This window comes from Pelobates fuscus, chromosome 2, assembly GCF_036172605.1.
Source record: "Pelobates fuscus isolate aPelFus1 chromosome 2, aPelFus1.pri, whole genome shotgun sequence".
NCBI lineage: Eukaryota > Metazoa > Chordata > Amphibia > Anura > Pelobatidae > Pelobates > Pelobates fuscus.
The window spans coordinates 16,897,811-16,919,429 of NC_086318.1; the positions used below are offsets into that span (position 1 = coordinate 16,897,811).

At 45.0% G+C, this 21,619-nt stretch overlaps 11 non-coding genes across 11 annotated transcripts; all 11 read left to right on the top strand.

The window, feature by feature from the left end:
• The first annotated feature begins 54 nt into the window (after positions 1-54).
• Positions 55-127, top strand: TRNAV-AAC (transfer RNA valine (anticodon AAC)). The gene has a single exon. It is a non-coding gene; the product is annotated as a tRNA-Val (tRNA).
• A 1,395-nt stretch (positions 128-1,522) lies between these two features.
• TRNAV-AAC (transfer RNA valine (anticodon AAC)) lies at positions 1,523-1,595 on the top strand. The gene has a single exon. It is a non-coding gene; the product is annotated as a tRNA-Val (tRNA).
• A 3,544-nt stretch (positions 1,596-5,139) lies between these two features.
• TRNAV-AAC (transfer RNA valine (anticodon AAC)) lies at positions 5,140-5,212 on the top strand. Its single transcript has one exon. It is a non-coding gene; the product is annotated as a tRNA-Val (tRNA).
• A 1,051-nt stretch (positions 5,213-6,263) lies between these two features.
• Positions 6,264-6,336, top strand: TRNAV-CAC (transfer RNA valine (anticodon CAC)). The gene has a single exon. It is a non-coding gene; the product is annotated as a tRNA-Val (tRNA).
• Positions 6,337-6,635: 299 nt separating this feature from the next.
• On the top strand, positions 6,636-6,708 carry TRNAV-AAC (transfer RNA valine (anticodon AAC)). Its single transcript has one exon. It is a non-coding gene; the product is annotated as a tRNA-Val (tRNA).
• A 1,050-nt stretch (positions 6,709-7,758) lies between these two features.
• On the top strand, positions 7,759-7,831 carry TRNAV-CAC (transfer RNA valine (anticodon CAC)). The gene has a single exon. It is a non-coding gene; the product is annotated as a tRNA-Val (tRNA).
• Positions 7,832-8,130: 299 nt separating this feature from the next.
• On the top strand, positions 8,131-8,203 carry TRNAV-AAC (transfer RNA valine (anticodon AAC)). The gene has a single exon. It is a non-coding gene; the product is annotated as a tRNA-Val (tRNA).
• A 1,423-nt stretch (positions 8,204-9,626) lies between these two features.
• On the top strand, positions 9,627-9,699 carry TRNAV-AAC (transfer RNA valine (anticodon AAC)). The gene has a single exon. It is a non-coding gene; the product is annotated as a tRNA-Val (tRNA).
• Positions 9,700-11,122: 1,423 nt separating this feature from the next.
• TRNAV-AAC (transfer RNA valine (anticodon AAC)) lies at positions 11,123-11,195 on the top strand. Its single transcript has one exon. It is a non-coding gene; the product is annotated as a tRNA-Val (tRNA).
• Positions 11,196-19,435: 8,240 nt separating this feature from the next.
• TRNAV-AAC (transfer RNA valine (anticodon AAC)) lies at positions 19,436-19,508 on the top strand. Its single transcript has one exon. It is a non-coding gene; the product is annotated as a tRNA-Val (tRNA).
• Positions 19,509-20,930: 1,422 nt separating this feature from the next.
• TRNAV-AAC (transfer RNA valine (anticodon AAC)) lies at positions 20,931-21,003 on the top strand. The gene has a single exon. It is a non-coding gene; the product is annotated as a tRNA-Val (tRNA).
• Positions 21,004-21,619: the final 616 nt, after the last annotated feature.

Below are 21,619 nucleotides of genomic sequence, written 5' to 3' on the forward strand. Positions count from 1 at the left end.
TGCTTGCACATGGCACATGCTACTCCGGTCTCAACAGGGACGTGCACAGCTGTAGTTTCTGTAGTGTAGTGGTTATCACGTTCGCTTAACACGCGAAAGGTCCCCGGTTCGAAACCGGGCAGAAACATTGCTTTCGTTCCGTTTTGGATTCCTTTTTGTTAGAATGCGGCTTTTCGAAGTCTCTTTGCAAATTTCAAGTGCATCTGTTCTTTTTGTCATATTCCCTACAATGGGAGAAGGGTTTTGTGCAAAAATCACCGTCAACAAAAGCAAAACTCATGCTCGCTGTACTTTCAGAGATGGATTTTCTACTAAAAATGCAAGAAAATCATGTTTACTCACATGAGCGATCAGCTTGCTGAATAGAGTTGTGGCGAAAGTGACCTCGCCACTGGTTTTTGGAGAGGAATATTTGCCAACCTTTTGCTCTGTGACTATGGCCCTTTTTAATTTGTTTTGGCTGAGAGACCCTATTTGTGGCCATTGGGACTTTAGAGAATGGTTCTTCGAACTCCCGAACAGTCGACGTGGCCGCCATTCGACATTGGAACAGGCGGTGGCGGCCATCTTGTTCGCATTGACTTAAACCACGAATAGACTTCAAGGGGACTTTGCCGCGAATGCCCTGGAGCTATTTTCGGCATGAAAACCTCGCGGTTCCAGGTCGGTCCTCCAGCGGCACTTAGCCGCCAATCTATGGAACTGTTTTGGGCATGAAATCCCGGGTTCGCCTGGGCAAAATTATGACTTCTATGAAATTTCTGAACCCCTGATCTGATCCGGGTGATTTTCGGATATGTCGCTCACCCAGATCAGAGCTGTCGGATGATGTAACATTTATGGGGATATGTTGTGTTTTGGGCCACTTATGGTACTTTAGAAAAATGTGCGGTTTTTATTTTTTTCTGCCTGGGGATAATTAAGTTAATGCATTAACTGCCTTAATTATATCACAGGCAGAGGGGAGGGATTGTTTACTGTATGTGTGTAGGTTTGGAAATGATTGACTGGACAGATCAAACTTTTGCCAAGAATACAATTTCACATCAACAGACTGTTTTCTTCTTCTATGTATGTTGAAGGAAATAGGCATTTGAATCTGGGGACTTTTTAAATACGATGGGTATGCAGCAAACACATTCCCCCAATTTTCCTGCGCAAAGTCAGTATTGTGGTAGTTTCTGTAATGTAGTGGTTATCACGTTCGAAACCTGGCAGAAACATTATTTAATTTTTGCTAAATCTGCTGACGTTAGAAGTCTTCTGAATTTTAAATGCACCTGCTTGACTATGAATCCAAAAATCACGTATACTCGGCAAGACGTAAGCGATCTGTTAGCTGAATAAAGTGGTTTCCAAAAACCTGAAGCTAATGTTGTCTGAGAAAAAGCTGAATTGCACTCATTAAATCAGCATGCGCCATGTGCAAGTACCGAATGCAAGATAGCATTTTCTGTCTTGCATTCAGTGCTTGCACATGGCGCATGCTACTCCGGTCTCGACAGGATTGTGCACCGCTGTAGTTTCTGTAGTGTAGTGGTTATCACGTTCGCCTAACACGCGAAAGGTCCCCGGATCGAAACCGGGCAGAAACATTGCTTTCGTTCCGTTTTGGATTCCTTTTTGTTAGAATGCGGCTTTTCGAAGTCTCTTTGCAAATTTCAAGTGCATCTGTTCTTTTTGTCATATTCCCTACAATGAGAGAAGGGTTTTGTGCAAAAATCACCGTCGACAAAAGCAAAACTCATGCTCGCTGTACTTTCAGAGATGGATTTTCTACTAAAAATGCAAGAAAATCATGTTTACTCACATGAGCGATCAGCTTGCTGAATAGAGTTGTGGCGAAAGTGACCTCGCCACTGGTTTTTGGAGAGGAATATTTGCCAACCTTTTGCTCTGTGACTATGGCCCCTTTTAATTTGTTTTGGCTGAGAGACCCTATTTGTGGCCATTGGGACTTTAGACAATGGTTCTTCGAACTCCCGAACAGTCGACGTGGCCGCCATTCGACATTGGAACACGCGGTGGCGGCCATCTTGTTCGCATTGACTTAAACCACGAATAGACTTCAAGGGGACTTTGCCGTGAATGCCCTGGAGCTATTTTCGGCATGAAAACCTCGCGGTTCCAGGTCGGTCCTCCAGCGGCACTTAGCCGCCAATCTATGGAACTGTTTTGGGCATGAAATCCCGGGTTCGCCTGGGCAAAATTATGACTTCTATGAAATTTCTGAACCCCTGATCTGATCCGGGTGACTTTCGGATATGTCGCTCACCCAGATCAGAGCTGTCGGGTGATGTAACATTTATGGGGATATGTTGTGTTTTGGGCCACTTATGGTACTTTAGAAAAATGTGCGTTTTTTATTTTTTTCTGCCTGGGGATAATTAAGTTAATGCATTAACTGCCTTAATTATATCACAGGCAGAGGGGAGGGATTGTTTACTGTATGTGTGTAGGTTTGGAAATGATTGACTGGACAGATCAAACTTTTGCCAAGAATACAATTTCACATCAACAGACTGTTTTCTTCTTCTATGTATGTTGAAGGAAATAGGCATTTGAATCTGGGGACTTTTTAACCCCTTCAGGACGGAGTCAGTAGTGCACGTTCTGATCAAAACAAAACGTAAACAAAAACTGGAATTTGCGCTATGTGTCTGTTCACCCGTAGTTCCCCTCTTTCAAATTATATGCACCCACACTTACTATATATCATTTTGTTCAGGAGAAACAGGGCTTTAATCTATCATTAACTATTCATATATGGAACATCATTTATTATGAATAAAAGTAAAAAAAATGTGAGAAAATAAGATTTTTTTTTAAATTTGCATTTCCGTCTGACATTTTAACTGTGAATGTCATAATACTGTTAGGTTTTACTGCAAAAAAAATGCACATATTTGTAATCAGCGATGTCTCACGAGTACAACAGTACCCCCCATTAACAGGTTTTATGTTGTTTTGGAAAGTTACAGGGTCAAATATAGAACATTACATTTTCAAATTGAAATTTGCCAGATTGGTAATGTTACCTTTGAGACGGTGTGGTAGCCCAGGAATGAGAATTACCCCCATAATGGCATACCATTTGAAAAAGTAGACAAGCCAAGGTATTGAAAGTGGGGTATGTTTAGTCTTTTTTAGTAGCCACTTAGTCACAAACACTGGCCAAAGTTAGCGTTCATATTTGTTTTTGTGTGAAAAAAGCAAAAAACAAATATTTGGCCAGTGTTTGTGACTAAGTGGCTACTAAGAAAGACTGGACATACCCCACTTGCAATACCTCGGGTTGTCTACTTTTGCAAATGGTATGCCATCATGGGGGTAATTCTCATTCCTGGGCTACCATACGCTCTCAAAGGCAACATAACCAATCTGGCAAATTTCAATGTGAAAAAAATGAAATGCAAGCCTTATATGTGACTCTCTAACGTTCCAAAACACCATAAAACCTGTACATGGGGGGTACTGTTATTCTCGGGAGACTTCACTAAACACAAATATTAGTGTTTTAAAACAGTAAAACATATTACAACAATAATATAGACCATAAAAGTGCAGTTCGCTTGTAAAAAATGCAAAAAACGTCACTTTTACTTAAAATATCATCGTTGTAATACAATTTACCAGTTTGAAACACGAATATTTGAGTTCAGCGAAGTCTCCCGGGTAAAACAGTACCCCCTATGTACAGGTTTTATGGTGTCTTGGAGAGTTACAGGGTCAAATATAGTGCTTGCAAATTAAATTCTCTGCACTTTCTCCCTGTGTTGTCATGCATGTCAATCAAATTTTAATTAATCAAATCACATAATTACATTAAAAGATTATTTAAATATACATGTAGAATTTTAATATATATGCATTTATAGGTATTTAAATTCTACGTGTATACTGATGTAATCTTTTATGTAATTATATGTATTTATCTATATATATATATTTGCGGTTATTTGCATTTTATATATAGATAGATATATATAGAATGTCATTCTAAGTGTATTTTGTTACCGATATATATATATTAATAACAAAATACAGTTAGAATGAAATTACATATGCATATATAATTTATATTAAATTTTGTTTCAATATTTTATTTATTTATTTTATTGTTTAATTTATTTATTATTTTAATTATACGTATTTATATATAATATATATATGTACATCTATTATATATATAATATATATACATATTATATATATGTAATGTCATTCTAAGTGTATTTTATTATTAATATATATACTTATATTAATATTAAAATACACTTTGTATGACGTTACATATATATAATATGTATATATATTATATATATAATATATATACATATTATATATATATAAAAATGCATTTATTTTATTTTTACACATGTCTAATTATTTGTTTTAATTCTTCCCACCAGCAGGGGGACTGTCTGATATTTCAAACAGTCCCCCTGCTGGCATATCCACAGCCAGCTATAGGGGGCCATGTGATCGCTCTTTGAGAGCGATCACATGGCCCCCGGGGGCCTCATTTGCCGTGGGAGGGCTGCCTGGGCTGTGAGGCAGTCCTCCCGAAGCGGATCGCGGCGGAGGTAAGTATAACTTACCTCCTGGGGCTGCAAGCCGTTACGGCGTGCTATGCCGTCATAACGGCGTTAAAGCCCACTTAACCCGTGACGGCATAGCACGCCGTAACGGCGTTAAGGGGTTAAATACGATGGGTATGCAGCAAACACATTCCCCCAATTTTCCTGCGCACAGTCGGCATTGTGGCAGTTTCTGTAGTGTAGTGGTTATCACGTTCGCCTCACGCGAAAAGTCCCAGGTTCGAAACCTGGCAGAAACATTATTTAATTTTTGCTAAATCTGCTGACGTTAGAAGTCTTCTGAATTGGAAATGCACCTGCTTGACTATGAATCCAAAAATCACGTATACTCGGCAAGACGTAAGCGATCTGTTAGCTGAATAAAGTGGTTTCCAAAAACCTGAAGCTAATGTTGTCTGAGAAAAAGCTGAATTGCACTCATTAAATCAGCATGCGCCATGTGCAAGTACCGAATGCAAGACAGCATTTTCTGTCTTGCATTCAGTGCTTGCACATGGCGCATGCTACTCCGGTCTCAACATGGATGTGCACAGCTGTAGTTTCTGTAGTGTAGTGGTTATCACGTTCGCCTAACACGCGAAAGGTCCCCGGTTCGAAACCGGGCAGAAACATTGCTTTTGTTCCGTTTTGGATTCCTTTTTGTTAGAATGCGGCTTTTCGAAGTCCCTTTGCAAATTTCAAGTGCATCTGTTCTTTTTGTCATATTCCCTACAATGGGAGAAGGGTTTTGTGCAAAAATCACCATCGACAAAAGCAAAACTCATGCTCGCTGTATTTTCAGAGATGGATTTTCTACTAAAAAATGCAAGAAAATCATGTTTACTCACATGAGCGATCAGCTTGCTGAATAGAGTTGTGGCGAAAGTGACCTCGCCACTGGTTTTTGGAGAGGAATATTTGCCAACCTTTTGCTCTGTGACTATGGCCCCTTTTAATTTGTTTTGGCTGAGAGACCCTATTTGTGGCCATTGGGACTTTAGACAATGGTTCTTCGAACTCCCGAACAGTCGACGTGGCCGCCATTCGACATTGGAACACGCGGTGGCGGCCATCTTGTTCGCATTGACTTAAACCACGAATAGACTTCAAGGGGACTTTGCCGCGAATGCCCTGGAGCTATTTTCGGCATGAAAACCTCGCGGTTCCCGGTCGGTCCTCCAGCGGCACTTAGCCGCCAATCTATGGAACTGTTTTGGGCATGAAATCCCGGGTTCGCCTGGGCAAAATTATGACTTCTATGAAATTTCTGAACCCCTGATCTGATCTGGATGATTTTCGGATATGTCTCTCACCCAGATCAGAGCTGTCGGGTGATGTAACATTTATAGGGATATGTTGTGTTTTGGGCCACTTATGGTACTTTAGAAAAATGTGCGTTTTTTATTTTTTTCTGCCTGGGGATAATTAAGTTAATGCATTAACTGCCTTAATTATATCACAGGCAGAGGGGAGGGATTGTTTGCTGTATGTGTGTAGGTTTGGAAATGATTGACTGGACAGATCAAACTTTTGCCAAGAATACAATTTCACATCAACAGACTGTTTTCTTCTTCTATGTATGTTGAAGGAAATAGGCATTTGAATCTGGGGACTTTTTAAATACGATGGGTATGCAGCAAACACATTCCCCCAATTTTCCTGCGCAAAGTTGGCATTGTGGCAGTTTCTGTAGTGTAGTGGTTATCACGTTTGCCTCACACGCGAAAGGTCCCAGGTTCGAAACCTGGCAGAAACATTATTTAATTTTTGCTCAATCTGCTGACGTTAGAAGTCTTCTGAATTGGAAATGCACCTGCTTGACTAGGAATCCAAAAATCACGTATACTCGGCAAGACGTAAGCGATCTGTTATCTGAATAAAGTGGTTTCCAAAAACCTGAAGCTAATGTTGTCTGAGAAAAAGCTGAATTGCACTCATTAAATCAGCATGCGCCATGTGCAAGTACCGAATTCAAGACAGCATTTTCTGTCTTGCATTCAGTGCTTGCACATGGCGCATGCTACTCCGGTCTCGACAGGGTTGTACACAGCTGTAGTTTCTGTAGTGTAGTGGTTATCACGTTCGCCTAACACGCGAAAGGTCCCCGGTTCGAAACCGGGCAGAAACATTGCTTTTGTTCCGTTTTGGATTCCTTTTTGTTAGAATGCGGCTTTTCGAAGTCTCTTTGCAAATTTCAAGTGCATCTGTTCTTTTTGTCATATTCCCTACAATGGGAGAAGGGTTTTGTGCAAAAATCACCGTCGACAAAAGCAAAACTCATGCTCGCTGTACTTTCAGAGATGGATTTTCTACTAAAAATGCAAGAAAATCATGTTTACTCACATGAGCGATCAGCTTGCTGAATAGAGTTGTGACGAAAGTGACCTCGCCACTGGTTTTTGGAGAGGAATATTTGCCAACCTTTTGCTCTGTGACTATGGCCCCTTTTAATTTGTTTTGGCTGAGAGACCCTATTTGTGGCCATTGGGACTTTAGACAATGGTTCTTCGAACTCCCGAACAGTCGACGTGGCCGCCATTTGACATTGGAACACGCGGTGGCGGCCATCTTGTTCGCATTGACTTAAACCACGAATAGACTTCAAGGGGACTTTGCCGCGAATGCCCTGGAGCTATTTTCGGCATGAAAACCTCGCGGTTCCAGGTCGGTCCTCCAGCGGCACTTAGCCGCCAATCTATGGAACTGTTTTGGGCATGAAATCCCGGGTTCGCCTGGGCAAAATTATGACTTCTATGAAATTTCTGAACCCCTGATCTGATCTGGGTGATTTTCGGATATGTCGCTCACCCAGATCAGAGCTGTCGGGTGATGTAACATTTATGGGGATATGTTGTGTTTTGGGCCACTTATGGTACTTTAGAAAAATGTGCGTTTTTTATTTTTTTCTGCATGGGGATAATTAAGTTAATGCATTAACTGCCTTAATTATATCACAGGCAGAGGGGAGGGATTGTTTGCTGTATGTGTGTAGGTTTGGAAATGATTGACTGGACAGATCAAACTTTTGCCAAGAATACAATTTCACATCAACAGACTGTTTTCTTCTTCTATGTATGTTGAAGGAAATAGGCATTTGAATCTGGGGACTTTTTAAATACGATGGGTATGCAGCAAACACATTCCCCCAATTTTCCTGCGCAAAGTTGGCATTGTGGCAGTTTCTGTAGTGTAGTGGTTATCACGTTTGCCTCACACGCGAAAGGTCCCAGGTTCGAAACCTGGCAGAAACATTATTTAATTTTTGCTCAATCTGCTGACGTTAGAAGTCTTCTGAATTGGAAATGCACCTGCTTGACTAGGAATCCAAAAATCACGTATACTCGGCAAGACGTAAGCGATCTGTTATCTGAATAAAGTGGTTTCCAAAAACCTGAAGCTAATGTTGTCTGAGAAAAAGCTGAATTGCACTCATTAAATCAGCATGCGCCATGTGCAAGTACCGAATGCAAGACAGCATTTTCTGTCTTGCATTCAGTGCTTGCACATGGCGCATGCTACTCCGGTCTCGACAGGGTTGTACACAGCTGTAGTTTCTGTAGTGTAGTGGTTATCACGTTCGCCTAACACGCGAAAGGTCCCCGGTTCGAAACCGGGCAGAAACATTGCTTTTGTTCCGTTTTGGATTCCTTTTTGTTAGAATGCGGCTTTTCGAAGTCTCTTTGCAAATTTCAAGTGCATCTGTTCTTTTTGTCATATTCCCTTCAATGGGAGAAGGGTTTTGTGCAAAAATCACCGTCGACAAAAGCAAAACTCATGCTCGCTGTACTTTCAGAGATGGATTTTCTACTAAAAATGCAAGAAAATCATGTTTACTCACATGAGCGATCAGCTTGCTGAATAGAGTTGTGGCGAAAGTGACCTCGCCACTGGTTTTTGGAGAGGAATATTTGCCAACCTTTTGCTCTGTGACTATGGCCCCTTTTAATTTGTTTTGGCTGAGAGACCCTATTTGTGGCCATTGGGACTTCAGACAATGGTTCTTCGAACTCCCGAACAGTCGACGTGGCCGCCATTCGACATTGGAACACGCGGTGGCGGCCATCTTGTTCGCATTGACTTAAACCACGAATAGACTTCAAGGGGACTTTGCCGCGAATGCCCTGGAGCTATTTTCGGCATGAAAACCTTGCGGTTCCAGGTCGGTCCTCCAGCGGCACTTAGCCGCCAATCTATGGAACTGTTTTGGGCATGAAATCCCGGGTTCGCCTGTGCAAAATTATGACTTTTATGAAATTTCTGAACCCCTGATCTGATCTGGGTGATTTTCGGATATGTCGCTCACCCAGATCAATGCTGTCAGGTGATGTAACATTTATGGGGATATGTTGTGTTTTGGGCCACTTATGGTACTTTAGAAAAATTTGCGTTTTTTATTTTTTTCTGCCTGGGGATAATTAAGTTAATGCATTAACTGCCTTAATTATATCACAGGCAGAGGGGAGGGATTGTTTAATGTATGTGTGTAGGTTTGGAAATGATTGACTGGACAGATCAAACTTTTGCCAAGAATACAATTTCACATCAACAGACTGTTGTCTTCTTCTATGTATGTTGAAGGAAATAGGCATTTGAATCTGGGGACTTTTTTAAATACGATGGGTATGCAGCAAACACATTCCCCCAATTTTCCTGCGCAAAGTCGGCATTGTGGCAGATTCTGTAGTGTAGTGGTTATCACGTTTGCCTCACACGCGAAAGGTCTCAGGTTCGAAACCTGGCAGAAACATTATTTAATTTTTGCTAAATCTGCTGACGTTAGAAGTCTTCTGAATTGGAAATGCACCTGCTTGACTATGAATCCAAAAATCACGTATACTCGGCAAGATGTAAGCGATCTGTTAGCTGAATAAAGTGGTTTCCAAAAATCTGAAGCTAATGTTGTCTGAGAAAAAGCTGAATTTCACTCATTAAATCAGCATGCGCCATGTGCAAGTACCGAATGCAAGACAGCATTTTCTGTCTTGCATTCAGTGCTTGCATATGGCGCATGCTACTCCGGTCTCAACAGGGATGTGCACAGCTGTAGTTTCTGTAGTGTAGTAGTTATCACGTTTGCCTAACACGCGAAAGGACCCCGGTTCGAAACCGGGCAGAAACATTGGTTTCGTTCTGTTTTGGATTCCTTTTTGTTAGAATGCGGCTTTTCGAAGTCTCTTTGCAAATTTCAAGTGCATCTGTTCTTTTTGTCATATTCCCTACAATGGGAGAAGGGTTTTGTGCAAAAATCACCGTCGACAAAAGCAAAACTCATGCTCGCTGTACTTTCAGAGATGGATTTTCTACTAAAAATGCAAGAAAATCATGTTTACTCACATGAGCGATCAGCTTGCTGAATAGAGTTGTGGCAAAAGTGACCTCGCCACTGGTTTTTGAAGAGGAATATTTGTCAACCTTTTGCTCTGTGACTAGGGCCCCTTTTAATTTGTTTTGGCTGAGAGACCCTATTTGTGGCCATTGGGACTTCAGACAATGGTTCTTCGAACTCCCGAACAGTCGACGTGGCCGCCATTCGACATTGGAACACGCGGTGGCGGCCATCTTGTTCGCATTGACTTAAACCACGAATAGACTTCAAGGGGACTTTGCCGCGAATGCCCTGGAGCTATTTTCGGCATGAAAACCTTGCGGTTCCAGGTCGGTCCTCCAGCGGCACTTAGCCGCCAATCTATGGAACTGTTTTGGGCATGAAATCCCGGGTTCGCCTGTGCAAAATTATGACTTTTATGAAATTTCTGAACCCCTGATCTGATCTGGGTGATTTTCGGATATGTCGCTCACCCAGATCAATGCTGTCAGGTGATGTAACATTTATGGGGATATGTTGTGTTTTGGGCCACTTATGGTACTTTAGAAAAATTTGCGTTTTTTATTTTTTTCTGCCTGGGGATAATTAAGTTAATGCATTAACTGCCTTAATTATATCACAGGCAGAGGGGAGGGATTGTTTAATGTATGTGTGTAGGTTTGGAAATGATTGACTGGACAGATCAAACTTTTGCCAAGAATACAATTTCACATCAACAGACTGTTGTCTTCTTCTATGTATGTTGAAGGAAATAGGCATTTGAATCTGGGGACTTTTTTAAATACGATGGGTATGCAGCAAACACATTCCCCCAATTTTCCTGCGCAAAGTCGGCATTGTGGCAGATTCTGTAGTGTAGTGGTTATCACGTTTGCCTCACACGCGAAAGGTCTCAGGTTCGAAACCTGGCAGAAACATTATTTAATTTTTGCTAAATCTGCTGACGTTAGAAGTCTTCTGAATTGGAAATGCACCTGCTTGACTATGAATCCAAAAATCACGTATACTCGGCAAGATGTAAGCGATCTGTTAGCTGAATAAAGTGGTTTCCAAAAATCTGAAGCTAATGTTGTCTGAGAAAAAGCTGAATTTCACTCATTAAATCAGCATGCGCCATGTGCAAGTACCGAATGCAAGACAGCATTTTCTGTCTTGCATTCAGTGCTTGCATATGGCGCATGCTACTCCGGTCTCAACAGGAATGTGCACAGCTGTAGTTTCTGTAGTGTAGTAGTTATCACGTTTGCCTAACACGCGAAAGGACCCCGGTTCGAAACCGGGCAGAAACATTGGTTTCGTTCTGTTTTGGATTCCTTTTTGTTAGAATGCGGCTTTTCGAAGTCTCTTTGCAAATTTCAAGTGCATCTGTTCTTTTTGTCATATTCCCTACAATGGGAGAAGGGTTTTGTGCAAAAATCACCGTCGACAAAAGCAAAACTCATGCTCGCTGTACTTTCAGAGATGGATTTTCTACTAAAAATGCAAGAAAATCATGTTTACTCACATGAGCGATCAGCTTGCTGAATAGAGTTGTGGCAAAAGTGACCTCGCCACTGGTTTTTGAAGAGGAATATTTGTCAACCTTTTGCTCTGTGACTAGGGCCCCTTTTAATTTGTTTTGGCTGAGAGACCCTATTTGTGGCCATTGGGACTTTAGACAATGGTTCTTCGAACTCCCGAACAGTCGACGTGGCCGCCATTCGACATTGGAACACGCGGTGGCGGCCATCTTGTTCGCATTGACTTACACCACGAATAGACTTCAAGGGGACTTTGCCGCGAATGCCCTGGAGCTATTTTTGGCATGAAAACCTTGCGGTTCCAGGTCGGTCCTCCAGCGGCACTTAGCCGCCAATCTATGGAAATGTTTTGGGCATGAAATCCCGGGTTCGCCTGGGCAAAATTATGACTTCTATGAAATTTCTGAACCCCTGATCTGATCTGGGTGATTTTCGGATATGTCGCTCACCCAGATCAGAGCTGTCAGGTGATGTAACATTTATGGGGATATGTTGTGTTTTGGGCCACTTATGGTACTTTAGAAAAATGTGCGTTTTTTATTTTTTTCTGCCTGGGGATAATTAAGTTAATGCATTAACTGCCTTAATTATATCACAGGCAGAGGGGAGGGATTGTTTACTGTATGTGTGTAGGTTTGGAAATGATTGACTGGACAGATCAAACTTTTGCCAAGAATACAATTTCACATCAACAGACTGTTTTCTTCTTCTATGTATGTTGAAGGTGTGACGAACCCTGCTGCATAGACCTGTATTGCTGGTTCGTCTGTTTTCATTGAATTCGTGGATTTCCTGTCCGTATGCTGTTGTTCGTACGTTTTCTAAAGTACCGATTGAAACTACCGAACATCGGCCACCCAGGAGAGGAGTGTGCGGCTCATTAACACCTTGACCACAAATTAGAACGTTGTGGGTTTTTTTTTTGTCAATCTTTCTTTTATTGAGGCAATAAAGGTACAATACAGAAGAAAAAGGAGTGTTAGAGGTTAAGCACATGACTTATACATCTGCAATGGTACATCAACTCCAGTGTACGACAGCCTCATTTTTTTTTTTTTTTATAAGTAAAACAGTAAGAGTAAATCAATAGCAAGGTTGGTAAGCTCCACAAACTCAGGTACATTATCCCAGACAGTGATAATAATCTCGGCTAAGCATTAATACGTTGTCTAAGCAAGTGTGACAACAGTGGATATGTTAAGTTTGCGAACTAAACAGTTAATGAAAAGCAAGATACAAGTCAAGTGTTATGAGTCACACGTGAGTAAGGCAGGCAATATACATTGATCTAAACATAAATATCACTGCATGCGAGATGCACAAAAACTGGTTAACTAGCGGTACACGTATGTTACATAAGGGGAGCAATTTAGGAGAAACAATTAGGCCTACATGACTGACTAAACACACTTAACAATTAATGCAAGTTAAGCAGGTGGCAGAGCGGTTAATGTAAACACACGGAAGTAAGACGTAGCCATTGATATATAACTCGCTGCACGTGTATGTGAAAATTCTAGACGCTATATACTAGGCACAGGTTCTTACACAGCTAGTGAAACTATGCAGGCAATCGTCAGTCTACATGCCCTGCCATTCAATAATGCTGGGTGTCATTTGAAAGTCTGCCATACGTTAAGAGAAAGTAAATGATAATAAAATAAAGAGCTTGTCCATTCGTCTACCGTTTGAGCAATAAGGATTCAACATTACGCTTCGTCTAGTCGCTTTATCTATATGCATGCTATAGCTAATTACAAAACCAACAGGTAACTTAGGAGTGAGGTTACAAACGGAAGTCCAGCAAAGGGAGGTCGTGTAGCTGAACAGGTTATGTCCCAACAGTCCTTAACCAGGGGTGGTGGTAGTGAGACAGTCTGTTAGCGGGGTTAGTTCAGCCTATCCCGCTGCTGGGTAGAGCTGTCGTGCGTGTCTGAGGGGTGGGAAAGACGGCCTCGGCAACTGGTAAATTCCACAGGGGTACGACTTGGTGCAGACTGGTGGCAGCTGTCTGCCAGCCCCAGGCCCCTGACTCGGTTGCTCGGAGAGGCCGGGTCGTCCCTTCTTCGGGCGCCATGTGGGGCTCGGATGTTCTGCCGCCGCCAGCGGCGGGTAAGCCTCCGGCGGTGTGGTCGGTGCCTTGGAGTCTGACTCCATGTGGTCTTCGGCCTGGGAAGGCATTGTGGGCGGCCCTCAGTACCGCGTCCCCGTCGTTGTGGGTAGAGCTCTGGACCGTGAGGCGCATCTTTGGGCCTGGTCAGGACTCCGCTGCTTGTGTGAGGTGGTTTTGTATGTGTTAGGTGCACACTCTGCCCGGTGGTAGCTTTGGGGGTGTGCAGCCGCACGTATCCCTGTGTCGTAGTGATGGCGGGTGAGTGCTGGTTCGAGTTGCGCTGGCTCGTATGAGACCGGTCCAATGAGTGCCCCACTAGAGTAGCTTGTGTGTTTATCCCAGTTTTGTGTGACTTTAGGTGGAAGCTTGCATGCGATAAACCTAGTGCTCCGTCCCTCTTTAAGGCTCGCCGGAACCTATATAGCCGAACAGCAGCTCTGGAGGCTCGAGGTATGCGCCTGTAGTGACTGCGCCTTGCCGCCGGTCGGATCCACGAGGCCACCAATGCTTCAGCCTTGTAGTACGGTATGCCTCTGCTGTGTAGCATGTCCCCAAGCTGTGTGCAGAGCCAGTCAAGGTGTTCTCGCGGAGGAGTGGATAGCTTGGGTTGGGCTACCCCCCGCTGGGGCCCACGTGGGGCGGCCATCTTAAGAGAGCCTTGAGATTCTGGTGCCTCTGCGTACCGTGGGGCTTGCTTGTCTGCTTTCTGCTTAGACATGGTGGTCCAGCAGGGACCGGGATATCCCCCACCGGTCCATAGGGGGGGGGGTAGGTTGCGGTGATGTCGCTTGTGGGCTCCGTCACCGAGGAGAGCGGCCGTCTCCCCCCGGCTCCAGCCCCAGTAGGCCGCAGCTGCATCCCCGCGCTCCCGGCATCGGCAGGCCTCGGGGTAGTATCCACCTGATCGGCGGTGCATCCCCGGCATGGGTGATGCACCTGTAAGGGTCGTTGTGCCATATCTTTGCCGTTTTTCTCCGCTTTTGCGGCCCGTCTAGCAGGAGCTTGTGGCAGATGCGTCCGCTCGGCTTGGCGTCCAGGCTCCCCCCCCCCCTAGAACGTTGTGGTTAACCGCAAACACCTCTCCATTCCATTTCGTACGGGTGGTCGTCGTTCGTATGCCGAACACGAGGCGGCGGCCATTTTGGACACGAGGCGAATCAGCGGTGTTCGGTGCAAAACCCATGGATCTAAAAACGGACTCTTTATCTACCGAACACCGCTGGAGACGGCCGTCTCCCCTTTTATTCCCTTGGAGGCATACGAACACTGTTCCATTCGGGAGTTTCTTTCATCCGTATGAACTTACCCAGATAGCCGTCCCATGGAGTCATTCGTATACCGAAGGACTTATGAGAGACTTTGACTCCATGGCGATTGGACTGTGTACATCGGACCTGAGCGCTATTCGGTAGGAATATGCCCTCAGATCCAGGCTATCTGGGGATACGTTGCACGAACACTATATATTCGGTACTTCTGATTTTATGTATTTTATTGCATTTTTTTGTGTTTGGTTTTAAAATGGCGATGGTTCCTATCCTCGGAGTTAATTAGGTTTCTCCCTAATTATCTCCAGGATAGGAAAAGATGTATTATGGGTAAAATGGGAAGGGCTTGTGTTATAGCCACTGTGATTGGCTACTGTTTAATATATTTTACAGTCTTCCACCAGGTCCCCTAGGGGAGTGTCTACCTGGTGGAGACCTGCATAAATACTGGGCAGGTAGCCCCCATTAAACACATTCTGCTTGACCTTCAAAACGGAGCTTTGTCTCGTTTGTGGAGGGATTGACTATTGGGACAGCGCTTTCATTTATTTCTAGCTGTGGAAGGATTTTGGATGGATTGCTGATCGGGAGTTACCGCATTCGTATGCTCCGTTCGGGAGTTTTATGATCGGTTATACTGGAATTGCATTTCTGGAGAAAGGGGATTATCGACTAAACGGCGGCTTCACTCTCCAGGCGGTGAGTGTCGTAACAATTGGTGGCAAGCGACGGGATGAATCCCACCGCCCTGAAGGCCAGCTACACACCCCGGATTGGAAATGCAATATGAGGAATTAAGGCGTGCTACCCTTAAAGACATTTTGGAGCGCAGAGGACGATCAGCGAGCAATCTCAAGAAAAGAGAGATTATTGCTATATTGGTAGAGATGGATACAGCACAGGGAAGGGAGATAGCTAATGTGCCTGGCCTGCTGGATTTAACACCCGAGGAGATAGCGTTTAACCGGGCAGTTCAGATAAGGCTGGCACACTTTGGCCCCAACCCTGCAGCGGATATTGTGGTGCAAGTACAAGCCGCAGTGGCAGCACAACAGGCGCTCCAGAGAAGCGGAGCTGCAGCAGCAGAGGTACCCCATAATAATAATGGGAAGAAAAAGGTACCATTTGCTGCTTTTAAAATTTTTATTGAGACTGAAGGAGAGATAGACGGGTTCCTGGCGGACTTTGAACGACAGTGTGCTTTACACCAGGTGCCAGCAGAAGAATGGGTTCCTATCCTCTCTGGGAAATTATCCGGCCGGGCCAGTGAAGCTTTTCGGGCCATCCCAGAGGAGGAACTCACTAGCTACCGGGCAGTAAAAGATGCCCTTTTGACCCGGTACGCTGTTACCCCTGAGGCGTACCGGAGGCGATTCCGAGACAATAATAAACAGGCTGGTGATTCCTATGTGGAATGGGCATGCCGGGTACACCGCACGGCAGCCCACTGGATGACAGGGTGTCGAGCGGTAACTGGGGAAGAGGTGCTGCAAGTGTTCCTGCTAGAACACTGCTTTGACAAGTTACCTGCAGGAGTTCGAGAGTGGGTCAGGGACCGTAAACCCGCTACCTTCCATGAAGCTGCTCGTCTGGCTGACGAATACACTGATGCCCGTAAGCTCGATCAGACAGCAGCCAAGGTCCCTGCCCGAGTGGAATACAAACCGGCAGCACCTCCAACCACCAACCTATATCACCCCCCAGCACAACGTACCCCCGCTATGCCGCCAGCAACCAACCATGGGCAGTCAGCCCGATTCAACAAACGGGGTTACTCCAACCAGGTCCAGTGCTATGGATGCAAGCAGATGGGACATAAAAGACCAGAATGCCCTTTAAACCATGCCAACCAAGCACCGTCCTGGAGAAACCCAGCCGGCGGAGCCCAGCAGCCACCTCAGCCGTCTGCTCACTGCCTTGAGCAGGAGGAGTTTTGGGGTTTCCTTCACGAAGCAGACCCAGTCCAAGCAGCGCAGCAGGACAACCGTCAACACCACAGGCAGACCGTTAAGTTGAATGGGAAAGAGGTCACTGGTCTAAGAGACACCGGAGCTACTATGACCTTGCTCCAAAAGAACCTGGTTTCGGAACACCAACATACCGGGAATACTGTAGCAGTAAGGGTGGCAGGAGGCGCCGTGTTCCGTCTGCCTGTTGCCCGTGTTCATTTGGACTGGGGAGTGGGAGCTGGACATGTGAATGTGGGGGTTATGAAGGACTTGCCTGCCGATGTTTTGCTGGGAAATGATTTGGCCCCCCTGATTTCTGCCTATGCTACTATGGGACCTGGCGAAGCTAATCCAGTGACTACCCGTGCTCAGACCCGTGCTGCTGGAACCGGCCCACCTGCTGCTGAGACCCAGGTAAGAACCGATTCCCCGACTGACACCCCAGGGCAGACGTTAGCTAGTTGGGATTCCCCAGAGGAGTTCGGGAGGGAAACCCAGACAGACCCATCTCTCCAGAGGTATAGGGGCAGAGCAGACACGGGAGAAGAAGGAGCAGAGGGGGAGCGGTATGAGTGGGTGGGGGACAGGTTATATCGGATCCCTAAGCCGTCCCAGAAAAGTGTTGCCCCTCCGCCGAATCGACAGCTGGTAGTGCCCGCGAAATACCGGCGGGAGATTCTGCGGATAGGGCATGATGTTCCGCTAGCCGGACATCTAGGGTCCCGCCGCACAGGCCATAGGATTATGCAGAATTTTTTTTGGCCAGGAATTAACCAGGCTGTGCGGATATATTGTAGCACGTGTGACACTTGTCAACGGGTAGGGAAGCGGGGGGACCACCCAAAAGGTAGGCTTATGTCGATGCCTATTATTGGGGAGCCCTTTGCCCGCATAGCCGTTGATATTGTGGGTCCACTGGCCAGGGCTAGTCCATCTGGTAAGAAATACATTCTCACCGTGGTGGACTATGCCACTCGCTATCCAGAGGCAGTAGCGCTGTCTAATATAGAGGCAGAGACAGTTGCTGATGCCCTGGTTAGGATTTTTACCAGGGTCGGGTTCCCTCAAGAGATCCTCTCTGACCAGGGAACCCAATTTACCGCTGTGCTCACCCAGCAGCTGTGGAGGGTATGCGGCATTAAACCGATACTTAGTTCCCCATACCATCCACAGACTAACGGTCTCTGCGAGCGATTTAATGGCACCCTCAAACAGATGCTGAGGACCTTTTCTGACACTTGCCGAGACTGGGAGCGATTCCTGCCTCATCTGTTGTTTGCCTACAGAGAGGTGCCCCAGGAATCTACTGGGTTCTCCCCCTTTGAGCTGCTTTATGGGAGAAGGGTCCTCGGACCCCTAGATCTCATTAGAGGCCACTGGGAGGGGGAGACAGAGCAGGAAGGGACCCCCACCCTAAAAACGGACTCTTTATCTACCGAACACCGCTGGAGACGGCCGTCTCCCCTTTTATTCCCTTGGAGGCATACGAACACTGTTCCGTTCGGGAGTTTCTTTCATCCGTATGAACTTACCCAGATAGCCGTCCCATGGAGTCATTCGTATACCGAAGGACTTATGAGAGACTTTGACTCCATGGCGATTGGACTGTGTACATCGGACCTGAGCGCTATTCGGTAGGAATATGCCCTCAGATCCAGGCTATCTGGGGATACGTTGCACGAACACTATATATTCGGTACTTCTGATTTTATGTATTTTATTGCATTTTTTTGTGTTTGGTTTTAAAATGGCGATGGTTCCTATCCTCGGAGTTAATTAGGTTTCTCCCTAATTATCTCCAGGATAGGAAAAGATGTATTATGGGTAAAATGGGAAGGGCTTGTGTTATAGCCACTGTGATTGGCTACTGTTTAATATATTTTACAGTCTTCCACCAGGTCCCCTAGGGGAGTGTCTACCTGGTGGAGACCTGCATAAATACTGGGCAGGTAGCCCCCATTAAACACATTCTGCTTGACCTTCAAAACGGAGCTTTGTCTCGTTTGTGGAGGGATTGACTATTGGGACAGCGCTTTCGTTTATTTCTAGCTGTGGAAGGATTTCGGATGGATTGCTGATCGGGAGTTACCGCATTCGTATGCTCCGTTCGGGAGTTTTATGATCGGTTAAACTGGAATTGCATTTCTGGAGAAAGGGGATTATCGACTAAACGGCGGCTTCACTCTCCAGGCGGTGAGTGTCGTAACAGCAGGAAATAGGCATTTGAATCTGGGGACTTTTTAAATACGATGGGTATGCAGCAAACACATTCCCCCAATTTTCCTGCGCAAAGTCAGCATTGTGGCAGATTCTGTAGTGTAGTGGTTATCACGTTCGCCTCACACGCGAAAGGTCTCAGGTTTGAAACCTGGCAGAAACATTATTTAATTTTTGCTAAATCTGCTGACGTTAGAAGTCTTCTGAATTGGAAATGCACCTGCTTGACTATGAATCCAAAAATCACGTATACTCGGCAAGACGTAAGCGATCTGTTAGCTGAATAAAGTGGTTTCCAAAAACCTAAAGCTAATGTTGTCTGAGAAAAAGCTGAATTGCACTCATTAAATCAGCATGCGCCATGTGCAAGTACCGAATGCAAGACAGCATTTTCTGTCTTGCATTCAGTGCTTGCACATGGCGCAATCTACTCCGGTCTCAACAGGTATGTGCACAGCTGTAGTTTCTGTAGTGTAGTGGTTATCACGTTCGCCTAACACGCGAAAGGGCCCCGGTTCGAAACCGGGCAGAAACATTGCGTTAGTTCCGTTTTGGATTCCTTTTTGTTAGAATGCGGCTTTTCGAAGTCTCTTTGCAAATTTCAAGTGCATCTGTTCTTTTTGTCATATTCCCTACAATGGGAGAAGGGTTTTGTGCAAAAATCACCGTCGACAAAAGCAAAACTCATGCTCGCTGTACTTTCAGAGATGGATTTTCTACTAAAAATGCAAGAAAATCATGTTTACTCACATGAGCGATCAGCTTGCTGAATAGAGTTGTGGCGAAAGTGACCTCGCCACTGGTTTTTGGAGAGGAATATTTGCCAACCTTTTGCTCTGTGACTATGGCCCCTTTTAATTAGTTTTGGCTGAGATACCCTATTTGTGGCCATTGGGACTTTAGACAATGGTTCTTCGAACTCCCGAGCAGTCGACGTGGCCGCCATTCGACATTGGAACACGCGGTGGCGGCCATCTTGTTCGCATTGACTTAAACCACGAATAGACTTCAAGGGGACTTTGCCGCGAATGCCCTGGAGCTATTTTCGGCATGAAAACCTCGCGGTTCCCGGTCGGTCCTCCAGCGGCACTTAGCCGCCAATCTATGGAACTGTTTTGGGCATGAAATCCCGGGTTCGCCTGGGCAAAATTATGACTTCTATGAAATTTCTGAACCCCTGATCTGATCTGGGTGATTTTCGGATATGTCGCTCACCCAGATCAGAGCTGTCGGGTGATGTAACATTTATGGGGATATGTTGTGTTTTGGGCCACTTATGGTACTTTAGAAAAATGTGCGTTTTTTATTTTTTTCTGCTTGGGGATAATTAAGTTAATGCATTAACTGCCTTAATTATATCACAGGCAGAGGGGAGGGATTGTTTACTGTATGTGTGTAGGTTTGGAAATGATTGACTGGACAGATCAAACTTTTGCCAAGAATGCAATTTCACATCAACAGACTGTTTTCTTCTTCTATGTTTGTTGAAGGAAATAGGCATTTGAATCTGGGGACTTTTTAAATACGATGGGTATGCAGCAAACACATTCCCCCAATTTTCCTGCGCAAAGACGGTATTGCGGCAGTTTCTGTAGTGTAGTGGTTACCACGTTCGCCTCATATGCGAAAGGTCCCAGGTTCAAAACCTGGCAGAAACATTATTTAATTTTTGCTAAATCTGCTGACGTTAGAAGTCTTCTGAATTGGAAATGCACCTGCTTGACTATGAATCCAAAAATCACGTATACTCGGCAAGACGTAAGCGATCTGTTAGCTGAATAAAGTGGTTTCCAAAAACCTGAAGCTAATGTTGTCTGAGAAAAAGCTGAATTGCACTCATTAAATCAGCATGCGCCATGTGCAAGTACCGAATGCAAGACAGCATTTTCTGTCTTGCATTCAGTGCTTGCACATGGCGCATGCTACTCCGGTCTCAACAGGGCTGTGCACAGCTGTAGTTTCTGTAGTGTAGTGGTTTTCACGTTCGCCTAACACGCGAAAGGTCCCCGGCTCGAAACCGGGCAGAAACATTGCTTTCGTTCCGTTTTGGATTCCTTTTTGTTAGAATGCGGCTTTTCGAAGTCTCTTTGCAAATTTCAAGTGCATCTGTTCTTTTTGTCATATTCCCTACAATGGGAGAAGGGTTTTGTGCAAAAATCACCGTCGACAAAAGCAAAACTCATGCTCGCTGTACTTTCAGAGATGGATTTTCTACTAAAAATGCAAGAAAATCATGTTTACTCACATGAGCGATCAGCTTGCTGAATAGAGTTGTGGCGAAAGTGACCTCACCACTGGTTTTTGGAGAGGAATATTTGCCAACCTTTTGCTCTGTGACTATGGCCCCTTTTAATTTGTTTTGGCTGAGAGACCCTATTTGTGGCCATTGGGACTTTAGACAATGGTTCTTCGAACTCCCGAACAGTTGACGTGGCCGCCATTCGACATTGGAACACGCGGTGGCGGCCATCTTGTTCGCATTGACTTAAACCACGAATAGACTTCAAGGGGACTTTGCCGCGAATGCCCTGCAGCTATTTTCGGCATGAAAACCTCGCGGTTCCCGGTCGGTCCTCCAGCGGCACTTAGCCGCCAATCTATGGAACTGTTTTGGGCATGAAATCCCAGGTTCGCCTGGGCAAAATT